The sequence below is a fragment of the Cupressus sempervirens genome, chromosome 2, assembly GCF_028749045.1.
Source record: "Cupressus sempervirens isolate cs-2001-9-10 chromosome 2, ASM2874904v1, whole genome shotgun sequence".
NCBI lineage: Eukaryota > Viridiplantae > Streptophyta > Pinopsida > Cupressales > Cupressaceae > Cupressus > Cupressus sempervirens.
In genome coordinates, this window is record NC_143119.1 from 572,835,284 (window position 1) to 572,854,228 (window position 18,945).

Here is an 18,945-nt window from a genome sequence, read left to right on the forward strand (position 1 = left end):
AAGCAATGATATATATGTAGCTTGGGGCATAATTTGTGCCATCAATTCCTATCATCGTATTTATCCCAAAGATTGTGTATCTGAAATACATGCAAAAGAATTCAAGTGGCATCAAGTCCCCTACCTTCTTTGACATTTCAACCTTCTCTAGTTTTGATTGAGGAATGTGCCTCTTCATGATGTTTCCAGTAAAGAAATTCTTGGAATTTTTAAAAGTTTCATTCATCTTCTCCTTTTCAATTATCTTTGTCATAGGCCCTCCTAGGTCAAAAACCTCAATGAAGATCTCCCAATCCAATCTACATAAAATACTCATCTCTTTTCTATGAAAAGCTTTAGTTGTTGGATTGTAGGATTTTATTAGTGCCTTTATTATATCAACATCCACTATGACTTTTGGCATTATCAATTTCACCACATTCCTAACCCACTAGAAATTTCATTTCCATTATGATGGAAATACTAGGAATAGTAGAAAATTTCATTTCCATTTGTATCTGGTACAATGGCATCTATGCAAAAGGAATATGTATCTCTAAAAATATGTGCATTCAAAGTCCAAACATGAGAAGACCTTGGAAGAAAATATACCCACTCTTCTGCATACATTATTGCTAACTTTGGCTTTTCTTGTTGAACGGTTTGTGAAGATTCTTCCACGTCACCTTGAGCTATGATCTTACCCTCTTCTTGTGTCATTTCTTCTTTAAATTGATTCTTTACAATAAATTCTCTTAACACCAACTTTTGAAAGCTCTAAAAATCTCTGGAAGCTCTAGAAATCTCTTAGTGCTCAAATTTTATCTCTAGATTATGCAAAAGACTGTAACTTAGAATGTCATTATATCAACTTATTAATAAAGAATAATCAATAGAGAAGCATTTATGTCTATTTATGTCAACGTGTGTGAAAAATCTCAATTTATGTAAAAGTGCCAAAACCTTCTTGTATTGCTACCTTTTCCAAATTCTTTATGCACTTTTGACAAGGCATTGCTTTTAAGTCATAAATGAGGCTCTTTAACATTCATTTCTTATATTAAAACCTATCATTGCAACCTTACAACTCCCTTTGATTGCCATTTCTAAGTCATTGTTTGCCTTACCACTCAAACATCAACAACCAAACGATCATAGCTTTACACCTCTTTCTCCACTTCATGGTTCTATCACTGCTTCTAGTCATTCACTACATGATTGAGCACCTTAAACATCTAACATCCTTTTTATCTTTAATCTCATAGTCACTCAATTTCACTAATAGTCATACTTGTTGCTTGTGACCATGCAAATTCCTCTAGCAGTCATAAAGTCATGGCTTTGTGGACCTTTCAAGCTTTTAGGTTTTTATTCCTACAACCATGTGATCAAAATACTACATGTTGTTTGACCTTAAGAATTCGTCAAGTTGCAACTTGCTTTATCTAACAATAACTTTACTTCGTGACTGTGTGAGAAAAGGATATTTATGCTCATTTCATTTGGTCACCGCTTTATAGTCTATCTTTACTAACACTTCTTTATCATTGCAATTGCATGATCTGCTAGATTATGCTTTGATCTTAATTGGTTCACTTGGTCATAGTTTAAACTTTCCTTTTGATCCTTAACCGTGCGACCCTATGAATGAGCATTTTAACCTATTTTGCCACTTTGTAGCTTGTCTCAAGCATTTTCTTCTTATCAGCACAAAGGTGTGATCACATATATCTTTCTTATAAGTTGACCGCATCATTGAGTCACTAACTTAATTATACTTATCTTCTTTGATAGCACAACTGAGCAATCAAACATTTCATGCATTTTATAGTAGTGATCACCAGGTAACAACGTGTTCCTTTGACTACTTAGTTAACATCGTGGTTGCATGATTTAACAATTTCTTAACCCTTTGGCCTAGTCATAGTCTAAGAATTAGATATCTATCTTAACCACACAACTCATTGAACAAATAATTTATGGCTTCATAACTACCTTTTGCTTAGTCACATTCCATTCTGCATAACATGACTTAACTTCCCTAACCATGCAACTACGGATAATCTCAAGTAATTTAACTCGGTCACTCCTTCGTAGTCAAACCTTCTAACAATTTAATTAGGCCTGCAACCATGCGATCAAAGGTTCTTTATGAGCTTCTAACTATTTCACTCAGTTGCATCTATCCTTCAAACTCTACCTTCGGATGCCTCAACTATGTGAACGTAACAATTCACCCAATTGCAGTGATAAATCATTACATCTTTCTTATTCAGGTGACCACATGATTGAGGTTTGATTGATAGTTTCACTCAATCACAATGCAAAAGTTAACTAGACACTTTCTCTAACTATGCAATCAAAGGAAACGTCATTGCTTCGCTAGGTCACACCTTAAAAGGCAATTATATTATGATGAGTTTTAATTGTGTGATCAACCTTGATCATTAGGTCACACACAAAATTTTTTCACAAGATTTCATTAAATGCAAAAGTATTAAGATGAAATACAACCCTTTTGAAATATTTTTGAATTTAAAAGGCTAAAAAAGGGAAAAGATTTAATAAAAGGGTTTTTCACACTAGGGAAAACAATTTTATAAAATTTCAAGGAAACCCTAAGCTTCTAGAAAAGGCTAATTTTATCAGATTTAGGGTTTTTACTAAAAGATTAATAGCATATTTTAACAAACCCTAACTGCATATCACAATTTAACACATTTCCATGTTAGAAACTTGGAATTTAGGCAAAGTAAAAATAAGGGTCAACACCCCCCCTGGTCTAAAATATTTTGGCTCATATCTTCCAGCACTAGAGGAGTCATTCGCACAGTTTCTTGTCCTGACAGAGGTGAAGGAGGTTTTTCTTTTTTCTAGGAATAGGGAGAGGTAAGCCAATTGGGCCCTATGGGAGATGAGGTGTAGTATTTCATTCATTACCAAAATTCTCCTGGCATGTTGTATCCATTATCTCTCCTTCCTCTAAATGTGTCCCAACATGCATCCAATCAAAATTGGACAAATAAAATATATCTAACTTGCTCCCCATTGTTGACTCAGTCCATCCCTCCTATTCTTGATCTATGACATCATCGATATAGATGGGTTGGTCTATAGTTGGGGGCATCTACATAGCACTTCTTATCCTTTCCTTTTCAGTCACCCATGTTGAATGTGTCATCTTATTAAGAGGGAAATTATCAATCTCATCCTCTTCTTTCTCTTCCTCCTTGGCCTCAGGGATTGTATCAAGGAATTGAGGTGAGGTAGTTCTATTCTTCTTCAACTTCCTCCTTTTTGCCCCTATAACCATTGTTTCTATTTCACTCTTCTTCAAAATTGATGTGTAGGTCTCTATTTGTGCTAGGGGTTCTTCAGGTTAAACTTCCTCTACCTTACTAGACTTTCTCTTCTTCTTCCTCTTTACCTTGTCATCTCTCTAGATGTATGCTATCTCTCGTGCATGCCTTTATATAGTCTCAAGCCTTACCGAGGACTTCTCTTGGTAGGTAGGATAGTAACCTTGGCCCCTTTTCCTTTCTCTAGCCTTGGAGGTGCCTATAGGGTTTGGAAGATTTGGTACTTTTTCTAAGTGGAAAGGCTTATTAACCCATTCCTTTGTAAGATCAGTGATATGTCTAGCCCAATGCTAGATATCATAATTTTCCTCTCTCCCTACCTTTGCATTAATAATAGGATGCTCAAAGATCTTATCTTTTTTGTAGCAAGGGTCTACTACATTGGGGTTGTTTTTGTTCCATGCCTTTAGAGGTATGCTCATACAAAGGGGCCTCTCTACAAGTAGTAGACTCATCCTAAAGTAGTTCTTAATCTAAACTTTGTAGTTACCTATAAAGTTCAACTAGTGATCTTCAATAGTAGCATCAAGTATGAACTCATTTCCTACAATGTATTGGATTATCCAAATATTGTCAAAATAAGGGTGGGGTGCTAGACAATCATCCAAAGGGTACTAGTCCCATTCTATCTCATAGGTGGTGATGTCATGTATTTGCTTCACCTTAAAGGGTTATATAGTGATCAACCACACCCATGTCTTCCTATGCATGTTCTAAACTCTATCATATGTAGAAGCCAATTGTCTAGCAATATCCAAAAGCACAAGCCTATATGATGGATAGTGTTGAAGCTTCTTGGGTCATAAGAGAGTTCCAAACACTCGAATGTATGTGAAAGTGTTGAATTGGATAAAATATCCACCCACTTGTGTTACTCTGATTACACCTTCCATAGACAACCTCATCGTATAATCTCCTTCAATGAACCATATTATAGCAAAATTGAAGGCATTATTCACCATTTTGTATTTTGGGCTCTGGTTCAGGAGCTTCTTTCATACCAACTATGTGTACACTACATAGGGCCACACAATAGGTTCTCGCAAGCTTCCCCTTTTGACCAAATCTAGATAATTAGTTGCTTTGGTAGCCAACAAGTAGACCACATATGATGTCATGTAGAATTGAGGATCTGCTTGAACTTAGGTAAGTTTCTCATCTAGGGAACAACTAATTATGGTGCCCAAATCAATCTTAAGGGTCCTTATCGTAATGATCTCTATGAAGTATACCATCCAGGTCTCCAAGTGGTTGGTCATAGGAAGCACCATTACTTGATGTAGTAGTATCCTAGGTGTAAGAGCAATCTTGCATCATCCAAAAATATATCCTTTCAGTTGTTTCAATAAGGGTTTTCTTAATGTAGAGTTGTTGTCTATGGAGGCTTGCTACCTAGTAAGTCAATCATACGAGCTCAAAATGTTCTAATTTCAAATTTGAAGGTTCATTTTAGTCATATCAATTTGTCAATGGAGTTTCATGGTTGTATTATATGTATTTGTGAAGTTATTACTGATTTTTGGTGTGTAATTTTGGTATGAAAAAATTAGGATCAACTTTGAAGGCCTTAGAGGCCCCAGATGAGTCCCAAAAACTCAACGGATGGGCACTTGCACAAACTCGAACCTGTAGAGGTTTCCAAAAAGTGGTGATAATAGCCAATCAGAGCAATAGTTCAAGAGTTATGGTCTTCTAAAGTTGGGCTACCCAAAATTTCTAAAATAAATGTCAAAATTGTATTTGGCTGACTCTATATGTATTGTTAGGGTTTGTTGGCCCTAGGTATTAAGTTTGAGTTCCTAGAACCTTTCTAGGTGGCATAAAATTGCCTATTTAAGAAAGACCCAAACATTGTTTAGGATAGCTTTGAGTGATAATTTGCAACTTTGTCTTGCAGATTACTGTAATGAAGGCACCCATGTGGGTTAGCATATTGTAATTGTGAATTTTGTAATTTCGCATTTGCGACAATAATAAGAAGCCCATATTTTGTTCTTGCAATTATTTTTGTTCTTTGTTTTTGTTATGTGTTTATGGTATTAAGGGGAGCACCCTTCATCATTACTCTACTCAAAAGAATAATGTAGTAGCCTATGTCATCGATCATGTAACTTAGGCCATGTCTACTTTTCCTTCTCTCTAATTGGGTGAGGCCTAGTGATGATATACTTTTCTTGCACCATGTCTATAGCCTCTCGTTTATGCTCTCTATACCACTTGTCTGTTATGTCATAGGTGATATTCTGATACTGATCCACAATAGGTAGGTGAAGAACCTTTTCAATGTTTTCTTGGCAAATGACTAGAACAATCTCTCTTGTTACATACTTCACCACCTTCTCCTTGAGTAAGTAATGTTGAGCCAATATCATAATCAATTTAGAAGACTATATGTACACTAGGTGTGATACCATATTTACTAACTTGCTTAGGATTATTGACAAGATCATATTTGATTTCTTGCATGGTTTTTTGCATAGGACCAAGAACTCATTCCAATTGACGTGTCCCAAATTTGTGTCTCAAATCTCAAAATACAAATCTATAAATCTTGGCTTGTTTGGTAAATCTTGAAACTTAAAGGTTATCAGCTTTGGTGTAATCTTCAATTTTATAGATGATGAGGATACTATGATGACCTACACAAAAGATAAACATCAATTTACTGGTGCTAGGAGGTGAATGCAACACTTCTTAACTAGACCAAATTGGAAAAATTTGATAATAAGAGTTAAAACTAAAGAAAAAAGGACAAATTGTGCACTAGTGCACCTATGCAGGGTGCACTGTGTGCACTAAAGGGGGCCAAGTTTTGTTGTACACACTTGACATAGTTTCTCACCTTTGCGTGAGTTGTTTGGGCATGGACTATGTGTAACATGCATGTGGTACCTAGTGCACTTGCATAGGTGTGTTAAGTGCAATATTGTGCTGCAAATTACCTTCAAGTTGAGTGAAAAGTAGATCTTGTGTAGGTCTAAGGGTGCACTTGTTGGATGCTCACATGAAATAATGAGCACTAATGGGGGGTTGACCCTATTTATAGGCATGCACCTAGTGCACCTTATCAAGGTACACATGTGCTCTCAAAGGAAAAGGGCTAAGGAAGCACACCTTGTTAGGGCGTGTATGTGTGCTGGGTGTGTAGGTGCACACCTTTTGCCTTAGTACAAAATTTGATCTTCTTGGTTGGTAGATTCCAAACAACGCTTGTTGACTTGACTCCTAGACCTAACATATAGAAGTTTTGCTCCCTGAGGCACCTCAAAAGGAACCCTATTATGAGGAATGAGCTTCTGTGAGTTAAAGAAAATAAAGGGGGGGTCCCATTTTCAAATTTGAAAATGGGGCATGTGTTGTGAAACCACAATAGTTGGTTGGGAGAGAAGATAGGTCTTTTAGTGGAAGTTCAGAGGCATTTTTGGGCTGTTCATCCACTCTCCAATTTTGGGAGACAATTAGGAGTGAGAAGAATTTGTGAGATTTGGGAGAAGATTGTTGTTTTACTAAGGGGAATCTCTGCTACAACTAAAATTTGTTAGAACTAAATTCCACCAATGTAATTGAGAAGGGCAGGGGGGGGAGGGGGGGTGGTTGTCAATTATATAACTATTTTAACAATTATCAACCTTATTAAGCCTTAAGCATGTGAACAAAATAATCATCAACCATAACAAGATACTCCTACACAATAACACCAGATATGTTAACTAGGGAAACCTTTGATCAAAGGGAAAACCCCGATGGGGATGATACCCATAAAATGATGTACTAATATAAATGATCCTTGTTAGAGGATGGATGCTATTAGGAGTCAATAAAATACAATCATTACATATTAATACCATGTTAGGAGACTTTGAATCTGTGTTAGGAGATTCCAACCCTATTAGGAGTTGTAGAAGGCAGATGGACCCACTATCCAAACAACTTCAAGGACAAGACCACTAAACTCACTATCCAACTGATTTTTGTATTATTCCTTGTAGAATAATACAAATAAACTATACTTGTACTTCATCTTCCTTTGTCTTGTAAACCAGACTTCTTTTCTTCTGATCTTGATACTAGATCATGAACTTTGCATCCAATAATCCCTTGGATTTCTTACTCTCTTTTACCAAATACTCTACTCTTATTCATACATTTTGCACTTCATCCACACATAGTTCTCACTTTACCAAAAGGAAACTAACCTTCCGTTATACCATGTCCTCAAAATAATTCCTTGAGTTAGTCTTGAGGCTTTCCTAATTAATTATAATAGGACCTCATTAAGATAATTAATTATTTCACAATTACACAACACTGTTGGCTCACAATCTTTACAACTTCTCACATGTGCGACCTCAAACTTTGTGCACTCATTGCTATCATCAACAAACTATCTTTTGTTATTGTCTAACCTCACATATCACAATTCTATCTTAGTAAAGAGATACAAATCAATCATTAGAAACTGCTTTTCAGATACTCTGTCTATATACTAATCTTTGTAAATCAAGCATATCTTTTGCATGTACTTGACTTACTTCATGTAAACTTAACCACATAATCAGAATATAACATCGAACATGTCCTTAACCGCACTTGACTTGATCATTAATTCTCTATCTATACAACCTCAATCTCTAGCTTCTACTTTACTAGTCTTCACATAAATACTACTATGTTGACATCACTGACAAAGACAACCATGAATACAACATGTCAATCATGCTAATAATCTCCCACATGCTCTAGCAATGCTTAGGATACTCCCCCAAAGGAATACCATCAACATTAATTCTAACAATATTGTCATTAGCCTCGACTCAAGGTTGTTTCAATCCTTTTTGTTTCACGTGTCTATTAGATATTGATTTGAATCTAGAACAAAATGTATGTGAAGTTATTATTGTGATTATGTATTTTACGGTCTTGAGTTCATGGATTGTTCTTGGTTTCTTGTCTTGTTGTCTTTCCATGTGATATTTTGGGAGTTCAAGGCAAACTCACCCTTGGGAGGGAAGAGTAGCCTTGGGGGTGAATGACATTTGAAAACCGTTGAGTGTAGTGTCCCTCCTTGTATAGGAGAGGGATAAAGCATAGATGTATGAGCTCCATGTGTCATTTTTCCTTTTGAGCATTTTGGGGGGCACATGGGATGTTTTATGTGAAAGGAAGGAGGTTTTACTATGTTGATGGGTTCATGATATTGTATGGTCTATTAGGACGATTGAATTAGATGGTTATTATGGAAAGATGAATCAACACCCACCCTTATGAATATTACCAATAGTCATAGATGAAGATTGTTATCAAAATTGGATAAGGGCCTACATGGTGAACTCGATATGATGTAATGTAATGAGTTAATTATTGTGCATTTAGTATTAGGTGGATATGTTGATATTCACGAGGATGGATTTTATGGCCCAATAAAATGTAATGGATTTATTCTATGATTGATTTTGAGACTATGTGATTATGCAAATATCCTGATTACCTGACATAATTGATACACCTTATAATGTATTATCTCATTATGATAATGGGATAATATTAGTAATCAAACTATATTTACTTGAATCAAAGGATATTAGTTGTGATGTTTATGTTTCGATGATTTTGGCCTAAGATATGTATTTGGAACTAATTTTCATGTTGGATGACTTAACAGTAAAGATTCAACATTTCATCATTATGATAGAAAATGGATTATGATGTGGTTCAGAATGTTAGTTGGATCATTTGATTAGATATTAATGTTGATATGCATATTCTGATATTTTAATATTTTAAATGCCTTATATGAAAATGATTAGAAAATAAAAGTTTATTATGATGCTAAGGTGAATTATTTAATATGAAATTGTCATGCACCTATATACATGCATTTATAGATTTTTTCATTGGGCTACTGATCTTTGATTTTAGTGTGCAGGTAATTAAACCATGGAAATTAATTGGGAAAACAAGGTCCAAACTTATGTGGACATAGTATAGCCAAGGTGAATCTTTGGAAGGATTCAAAGCCTCATTGTGATATGTTTATTTCATAAATATAAGCTTGCATGTGTGTAATAAATATATATTCATGAATGAATTAGGGATATGTCATTGTGGTGTGTAATGTGTTTTAATGCATCACTTGACACTTGTAATTGTCCATGTGTTGATGACATGTCACCTAGGATTTTGGTCATGAGGTCACTCAATCTTAGTCCAATTTCCATTAAATGTTTAAGACCCACTTGGGAGAGAGTGTTAGGATGGGTCACAATCATATTGAATTTCGAATTCAAACTTGTAAATAATTTTAGGGGGCCTAAATGTAGTCCTAAAGTGTCATTCTTTTTTAAATAAGCCACCCATATAGTAGTATAACATGTTAGAGGCCTAAATTTGACATTTTAGTGTTTAGCTAGCCTAGGGGATCCCTTAACCAATGTATTCTTCCACCAATTCAAAAATTGGAGTTTTCCCATGAGTGTACCTCACACTCCCACTTGGTCAAAGTTTCTTTTTTTTTAAGGGACAACAATGTAATAAATAGTGGGCTTGATGTTTCTACCAAAAATGGGATAGTAGAGAGTCTTTTTAGAGGAGTGGTGACAAACTAGTGAAGTGTTCACCCACTCTCTAAGTTTAGAGGCAATTAGGGTTTGAAAGAAGGAAGGACTAAGGAGGAGGGAGCTCTACAACAACTTTCATTTTGCCTTTAGCTTGGACCAAGGTTGGTACCCATGCCATAACTCTCATTGCACTTGCTCAATGACGTTGTTCTTGTTCATATTGTGTGAAAATCCATGTCATGTGTTTGTGTTGAGATTGTTGGTATGTGCCATTGTTGTGATGGATTTCTCTTGCAAATTTTGTTTCCTTGTTTTTGTGTGTATGAGTGTTAATAGGTGTGAAGGCTTCACTCACCATTGGGAGGGAAGAGATGCCTTGGGTGAAGGGATTAGTTGGGCTCAACATTGAAGTTGAGAGATTTTCCTCTTGGAGAGGGTTTTGTTGTCCATGGAATATGGGCTCCATTGAAGCCATATGTCTTGGTTGATATTATGGGAGGTATAAGTGTATTGAGCTGATGAGGAGGATGTTTTTTGATAGCCTTGAAGAGGCATATTTATTATGGGAGGTATAAGTGTATTGATGTGATGAGGACAATGTATTTGATAGCCTTGTATAGGCATTATGAAATTGCAAATGTATATGTTTATATGGATATGACATTCTTCTCTTTGGAGAGCCAGTCTTCACCCATTGTTTCATTATTCCAATGGTGAATCATTGTGTTGAACCTTAGATGGGTTTGTATATGTATTGTGATGTTATGCTGTGTGCATTGTTAGTTTCTTGAGTGTAAACTGTTTGAGTCTTGTTTCCCCAACTCGATGGGTGGCTTCTTAGAAGCCTAGGATGGGAGGTGAGCCTCCATGGTTCTTCTTTGTGATATATTGCAGATTTTGTGCTCAAGGAAGCAATGGAAAAAACTTGGAATGATCTTCTTGTAGATGTTTCTTGAAGGATAAGACTTTCCATTTGGCACTGTACATGTATTGGAGAATCTCTCTCCATCTTATTCATGTTGTTGAAATGAATGTATACTTAGTAACAAGAAAGGGATATGTCATTTGTGTAATGAATTTGAAAGTTGAAACCTTCATTAATGTCATTAAGTATTGCATTTGCATGTCCATGAAGTAAAGTATTGAACTATCATTGATAGGTGTAGTTGAATGCATCATGAAATCACTTCAAGAAAGTCACTCCATTGTACTCATTTCTGTTGAAAATCATGTAATTGTGTAATTGATGTTATTTCAATATAGATTCATGTAATGTCATGAGGAAGTGCATTCAAGTATGTTTGATTTAGTGGAAAATATTTGTAATGCATTTGGCTCAATAAGTAAATAACTTCATAGTTACAATGAACTTGTGTTGAGATAAACTAATAAGTCCCTTAGATGAATTGTTCATCTGACACATCTTATATAGATCTCTTCACTCATGTAGATAGAAATTCCAAAATTAATCTGCATCATCTTAGTATTACTCTGATAGCTAACTAAATAATATACTTCTTAGCCACTTAATAGAATGTTAGCCTTAACATTTAATTTAAAATCCTAACATCCTACTAGAGAGTAAAATAAATTACGTGATTACACATGAAAAGAACAATGGAAAACTAAGTTGTGTACACCAAAGCAATAGGTTGGGAGAGTGAAATAAACTCTCTAGAAAATGTATGGGGAGTGAGAAATAATTCCACTCCCCAATTACAAAGCAATAAAATAGTAAAAGAAATAATCTTTGATACTCCCTAAGTAGGAAAGTAATAAAATAAGACTAGGTTATAACATACCGAGCACTACCAAGTCAAAATGGGGAATGTATAAAACTCATAAACACTCGTGACTATACTTGGAGAATAAGTCACCATTAACTACATTAAAATAAATATGTCCCATCGATATCATTCCTTGAAAAAGTAAAGTAAAAGACTGTATAATAAGAATAATAATTAAAAATAGACAAAAAACAAAAAAGGGAAGCAAACATATGTATACGTTTTATGTATTGAAGGAGGGAGGAGAGAGGTGGTCCCTACCACTCTCCATCATACACGTCACATTCCTCCCCTCACCCCTCACATCTGCTAAGGTACTCGTGTATGGGAGAAAGGAAAACATATTCTAACCATTGGTTAGATCCACCTAGAGCATAACGCCTCTACTAATGCCTAAAGAGAATGGGAAGGATTAGATACTATGGGAGTTAGTTCACGCGAGTGCATGGAAATTGTAAGGTGTGCCTAAACTTGGGTCTTGCGTTTCATGCCAAGGATATTAAGAGGAAGGGAAAACAACACTTGGGGATATGGAGTAAGCAAATGTAGGAAAAATGGAAAGGGTGGTTAGCCACATGGCCTAGGAGGGAGCAAAGTTGGGTGGAAGTAGATAGGATATTAGGGTCCGTTTGGCTGCGGGAATAGGAATACATATTCTGGTATACATATTTTGGAATACGTATTCTGGAATAGAAAATGGGGCTACATATTCCTATTTTCCATTTGGTTCAGCTAATATTTGATGGGAATTCACGGACCCCAAAATTTATGTTTTCTAAAATTTAAAAAAATGGAATAAGAATACGTATTCCAATAACACCTATTTTGGTGGAATTACAAAACTCCATTTTTGGGCCAAAAATGGAATACGTATTCCATTTTTACTTCGTATTCCAATTCCATTTTGGTGCATCCAAACAAGGAATTCAAAATTTTTGGAATTTACATATGCCTATTCCGCTTGTATTCCACTCGCCAAACGGGCCCTTAGGAATTAGCGCATGGAATGGGATTAGATTAGAGTATAGTGGGAAATTAAGAAGCTCACATGGCTTGGTAAGTGGTGACATGTAGTTTGTGGGGAAATAAGGGTTTTTGGGGAAAAGTGGGATTTAGACATTAGAGGGTGTAGGTAGGGTTGTTAAATGATTATTTTATTACTTGGTTGCATTGTTGGTTAGTGCAAAGTATAGATGGCACAGTTAAGATTTAGGTTATTAATTAGTGATTTGAATATTTTATTAGGGGGGTAGTGAGTATGTTTATGTGCATTAGTTTAGGGGATAAAGTAAATTGTTAGTTTAGTTATTAAGTAACACCGGTAAAGTAGTTAAGAATAGTTTGGTGTTAAGAGTTAGTGGAAGCTAAATTATAAGTTAGAAATAACATAATATTGAAATTGAATATTAGATAATGATTGTTGACAAATGATGTATGGTGAGTTAATTAGTAAGAGTAAAAGATGGATGGATAAAAGTACATACTTGTGTCACCTTTTTATAAAAGAAAAAGGCTAACAAAAGTATAATTGTTCACCTTCAATGACATAAAACTGATATTATTATTTAAAATTTAAAAATGAATTAAACTAATGAAATGTGTAGAAATAGATGGAGTTTAGGATTATAATTTTTAATAATTATTTGGAATAAGAATTGATATATTTTCTTAATTTTTTAAGACAAATTTTTAGTTGCTAAAAAATGTTGAAAATTAGGGGTCTAGTTCCCACCACAAAATTATATGGAAATATAATCATTTCCCTTTGATGTCAACTTTTGTTATAGATAAATATATAGCTAGAACAATCAAAAATAAAAATTGGCTTTAGACCTATATTTTCTCTTTTATAACGATTCAAATTTCAACTCACTTAAAATTCATAGTTTTCATCTCCCACCACATTTTTAAAAATTAATCTATTCTAACCAAAACAAAAATTATACATTCTGGAAGAGGACTCTCTCCTCTAGAACGTCATATAATTTTTCAATTTTTTTGATATGATTTAATATTTTTTTCCTTCTTAAAATCAACATCTTCTTGAGTGTTAATATATGTACTTGTAGAAATTTTTGATTATAATGTACTATATCTAATTAAAATACTATAAACTCTATATGGGAATATTCTTGACTTTGAGCTCTATAAAATGGTGTTTATATGTTATTAAAAAAAAATCATGAAAAATAGTAAGATTATTGAAATGCCAATTTTTTGAAATAATTTTATTTCTTGAGTAATTGGATACAAACTAGTATAAAACATGCATTTAATAGACGTTTCCAATTGGAAAAGTGTGAGACCATATATAACTTAGCTATAATAAATTTATCAAGATCATATGTTTGAAAAAAATGATTTTTAGATAGAAATACTCAATTTCAGTCGTTCTAATAAGTCAACCTGAAATGTGACACAACTTTGTACTTTTACCCAAATAGTTGGGGTTAATTAGTAGCATAGATTTGTGGGTGATTATTATCCAAATCTAATTGTTTTAAGTTATTGGTTAATATAAATAACTAAGTTAGCAATTAGATAAGTTGGTAAATGAGTGAAATAAATGATAGGTGAAAATAGGTTTTGCTAGTCCATAATGCTAGTAGTAGTGGTTGTGAAATAATTAGTAAATAACTTCCATAACACAACTAGTAGGCTATTAGTGTGGTTAGAGTTTCATTAAATAATAAAGTGTAAGTATATCAATACTAGTAGACATTAGTAGTACATAATTAAAGGGTTGATAGCCCTATAGTAATGTAAGGGTTTATATCATATTGTCTTGATGTAATAATTAATCTATACACTAGTGTCATAATGCAAAATTTGTATATGAATACTATACATGCCAATATCCTATGAAATTCATACCTAGAATGTAAGAGTTCATTAAAACATTTATTTTGAGATATGAAATTTGGAATGGAAAAATAATGAATTGAGGTTGCCTTATAAATGTTGGAAACATATATATGTACTAGAGCAAATATGATTATCTATCATCGATACATTGCCATAATTAAGTTGTGAACTTATATAAAGAATTGATATCCCACACTTATGAATACAATGCTATTTCCAAGTTAGGAGTGATATTGCTTATCAACACGTGCACAATGAGGCCTTAGGACAAACCTATTGCTCTAGAAGCAATTATAATCTAGCCCATGTATCATAACCTAAACTCCAATAAAGGGTATATGATCTCCCATTAAATTAGCTATGTAGTGATACAAAAGTATTGAATGAGTGAATCATCTAACAATGTCACCAAACTATTTGATGATCTAGTTGCAACATGCACACATCAATATGTGATACCTTAAGTATAGCTTTAAAAATAATAATAATAAAATTAAAAAAAATAAAAAAAATTAGTTGTGTTTTTGCCCTATAAATTTGGGTATGACAGTTCCATGTGTCATTTTTTCTTTTGAGCATTTGGTGGGGTGTGCATAAGGGATGTTTTATGTGAAAGGGAAAAGGAGGTTTTAGTAGGTTAAGTCTTGTTGAAGGCTGTGTTGTGTGCATTATTGACCTTCTCCTCGTAGATATTTGGTCCACCTTCACCCTATTTTTGGGTCACATTTAGAACCTTTGTGGAAAGCCTTGGGTGGGAGTCTTGTGTGTTATAAGATTTTTGTAGAACTTATGTTTGGTCTGAGTGTAACTTGTTCAAACTTGATTCTCCAAGTTTGGGGTTGGCCTCATAGAGGCCTAGGTTGGGAGGTGAGCATCCCATTGTTAAATTTTGTTTCATTGTAGTTCTTGTGAAGATTGAATCATTTGGGAAAATTGTAGAAAGAAAGAATGAAATTGGGTCTTGTATATGATGTTCTTCATTATAAATCTTAATGTTTTGAGAGACTTGTGTAATATCCAGTAAAGTTATTTTGTAGATCATAGTAGAGGAGAGTCTCCTCATATAGTAGTTATTACTTCATTAACTTGTTTATTAAAGAGTAAGTGAAATAGAAGATGTATATGTTTGTAAGTAAGTTAAAAATGTGTTTGTGATTAAGCATGTATGCATTTATTTTTCCCATTAATACAATTACCATTTAGGTAGATTGAACACAAATAAAAGATTTGTTGTTTAAGTTATTGCTTATATTGTTCTCCTAAGATATAATTGAATTTCAAAATAAGAAATAAATCTTGTTTACTATATTTATTTTAATAAGCTGTTATAAAGTTTATGAAAAAAGAGGTTCTTTAATATATTAGGAAATCAAATATGTTTATTATGTTCATGCATATATCATCTTAATTTGTTACTAAGATGAATTCCAATTTTATTATTTAAAACATACTTGGTTATTTATTCTAATTTCCTTTATATATATATATATATATATATATATATATATATATGGAAACATTCATTTATAATACTCCAATCTATTTTGAATATTCTTTTATAACATTCATTTACATTATAAAGCTGATTGTCTAAAAAATATGATTCAATATTATAAATCTTTTTTATAAATGTCCTATATATATATATATATATATAAAATATAAAAGAATTAACTGAACTCATACAAAAACTTAATATATATACTATATATAAAACATAAATCATTTTTTGTTTACATTAAAAAATAAAAATAAAATTATTTTATAAGTTTTAGGGGCAAAGTCTTTGGTTGTTGTGGGGCCACAACCTGCTGCAGTCGTGCCTTCCTTTGAGAGGATGATTGCGGTGAGACCACTTCATCCACTACAGTGCCATCGTCCTTAAGGTCAAGGCCTATAGTGCTTGCAATGATGATATCATAGTGCAACCCGTGACCCTCTCCTTGCACTCTGCACCTTGCACTTTTCCTTGCTAATGAACCTATTGCGTAGGTGTCTCCAAACATGCCGCCACCTAAAAATGACACCTCGCCTACCAAGAAGCTTTACAATGCACATGTACAATTAAACACTACCACCCCTCCTTCGCCAAATATGATGCTTCTATGACACACACAAAAAATATGGTTGTACCATAGTTAAGTATTCATGACTATGACTCTAATAAAATATGAATGCTAAAACTATTATTGTATAGGTTTTTAATTAGATGATTATGATTAAATTAATGTGCCATTAGTTAACCAACTTCGAGGGGTAACTTATGGATAATAGATCACCCCACTTTGAGAGATATACCTTTCTTATAATTTTATATATAAATATGAGTTGTATCAAACCTATTAGCCAACTATCATTTTATTCAAGATTTAACATCCACTGTCTTTATGAAAAAACCTAAGCAAGTTAGCAATTTTTATTTTATTTTAAAAAATTAAAAAAAACAACAACTAGTGAACCCTAGTACAATCTTGATATTTGTCTTTATAAGGAAATTAATTGGAGATTACCCATTGCTATGTATGAACAACCTTTTAACCCATGCTAATCAAATACAAGGTAATTAGTTAAACTAAACTTTGTTGAAAACTTCAACATTAGACACTGATGAGAAAGTTTAATTACCACTTAAATTTAGCAATTTAAAGGTTGGATTAGTTTCAACTAAACCTAACCTAAATTTATTGAGGGATGTTGACTAGGTCAGTCATGTTAGTGGGACAACCACATGACTCACACTAGTCATGATGCTCCTCGTATTGTATACTGGTCTTGTCACATTTTACCTTAATAACTATATTATAATCATTGTCACATCAATTGTAATGTTTAACACCATAAATTTAGTACATCAACAAACAAAAAAAGCATGTTTTTGCCCAAAATTTTGGGCATGACATCATAACTCAACTCATTTGCTTCTCAACCATCAATAAGACATTTCCTTCCACATTTTTGACTATATGCTCTATGCCAACCAATTCTAGATTGCTCCAGACCACCCCATCACAATTGACCTTGATCTAATGTTGCTTTGGATTGCATTTTACATCCTTTTTGACACATTTCGACATTATTCCTTAGTTTCTAGATTTCACCTTGTCGATTTTTTTTCTTCTGCAACACTCTCATCATGGTAGTAGATCACAAACTTTGATCTAAAATGTTGATGCATGAAAACAAAGACCTATATAGTGGAATCTAAAAACCAAACAACAATCTTAATAGACTATTGACATCTAATTTGTCTCACCCTTATATACATTAGCCAATACGACCCCATAAGGAAGGAAAAATGAAATATTTTTTAAATAAATAAAATACCTCTATATTGTAATCATCTTTTAATAAATTAAAAACTCTTCCCCCCCAAATTTAAGGCAGGGTAATCTTTAAGAAACCCCACTCCCAAAAAAATTTAAAATATTAGCGAATCTTTATTATTTTGAAAAATAATATTTATTTCTATTCATAAATCTTTCAAATTTTTTAATTTTAAATATCATTTATATTGGCAATTATTTTGGAGTCATAATTTTGTATAGAAAATATTGGTTCATTAATCACCAAATAATATTATGAATAGAAATTGAATATTTTTTCATCACCATTTAATATTACAAATAAAAGTTGAATATTTTTTAACTCATAGAATTATATTTTAAATCAATAGTGAAACTAAATATTGGTGATATATCCCTAAAGTAACTAATAATCATCATAATTATTGGTGCATTAATTTTAATTTCTCAAATAATATGTAACATTTAGGCAAATCAAATCTAAAATCATATATCGAATATAATGGCGAATCTTTAAATATAACTATTTAATAAAATAAATTATAGAGCAATTTTAAATATTTTAGAGCTAAAATTTTAAATAAATGACAGTTGGTTTAAATCTTAAATTATTAGCCAAATCACTACCCAAAAATTTCAAAAAATTAGCTAATTGACGAATATTAGCCACTAAAAAAACTGCCAATTGACAAATATTACCCACTAAAAAATACCTTAATTTAAGACATGTCAGATTTTCTAAATATCTTTATAATTACCATTCAATTTCAAATATTCATTAATATCAAATAATAAATTTAAAATAAATTTCTTTAAATTCTATCTCATATTTTAAAAATAAATACATATAAAATATAATTTTATTTATTTATTTATTTTTTACATATAAAATATTTATTAAAAGCCCTCTCTTCATATGTTCTATTAATTAGTTTTTATAAATTATATTTACAATGCTCCTTTTATTTTTAGTCTTATAAACTTTAAAGATGCACTTTACCACTTTATTTATATTTTGATTAATTAAAAATATTAAATAAAACTTTTAAACCAAACTCATCAAACATGAGTCAATAAAAGTTTTGCTACTTTTATA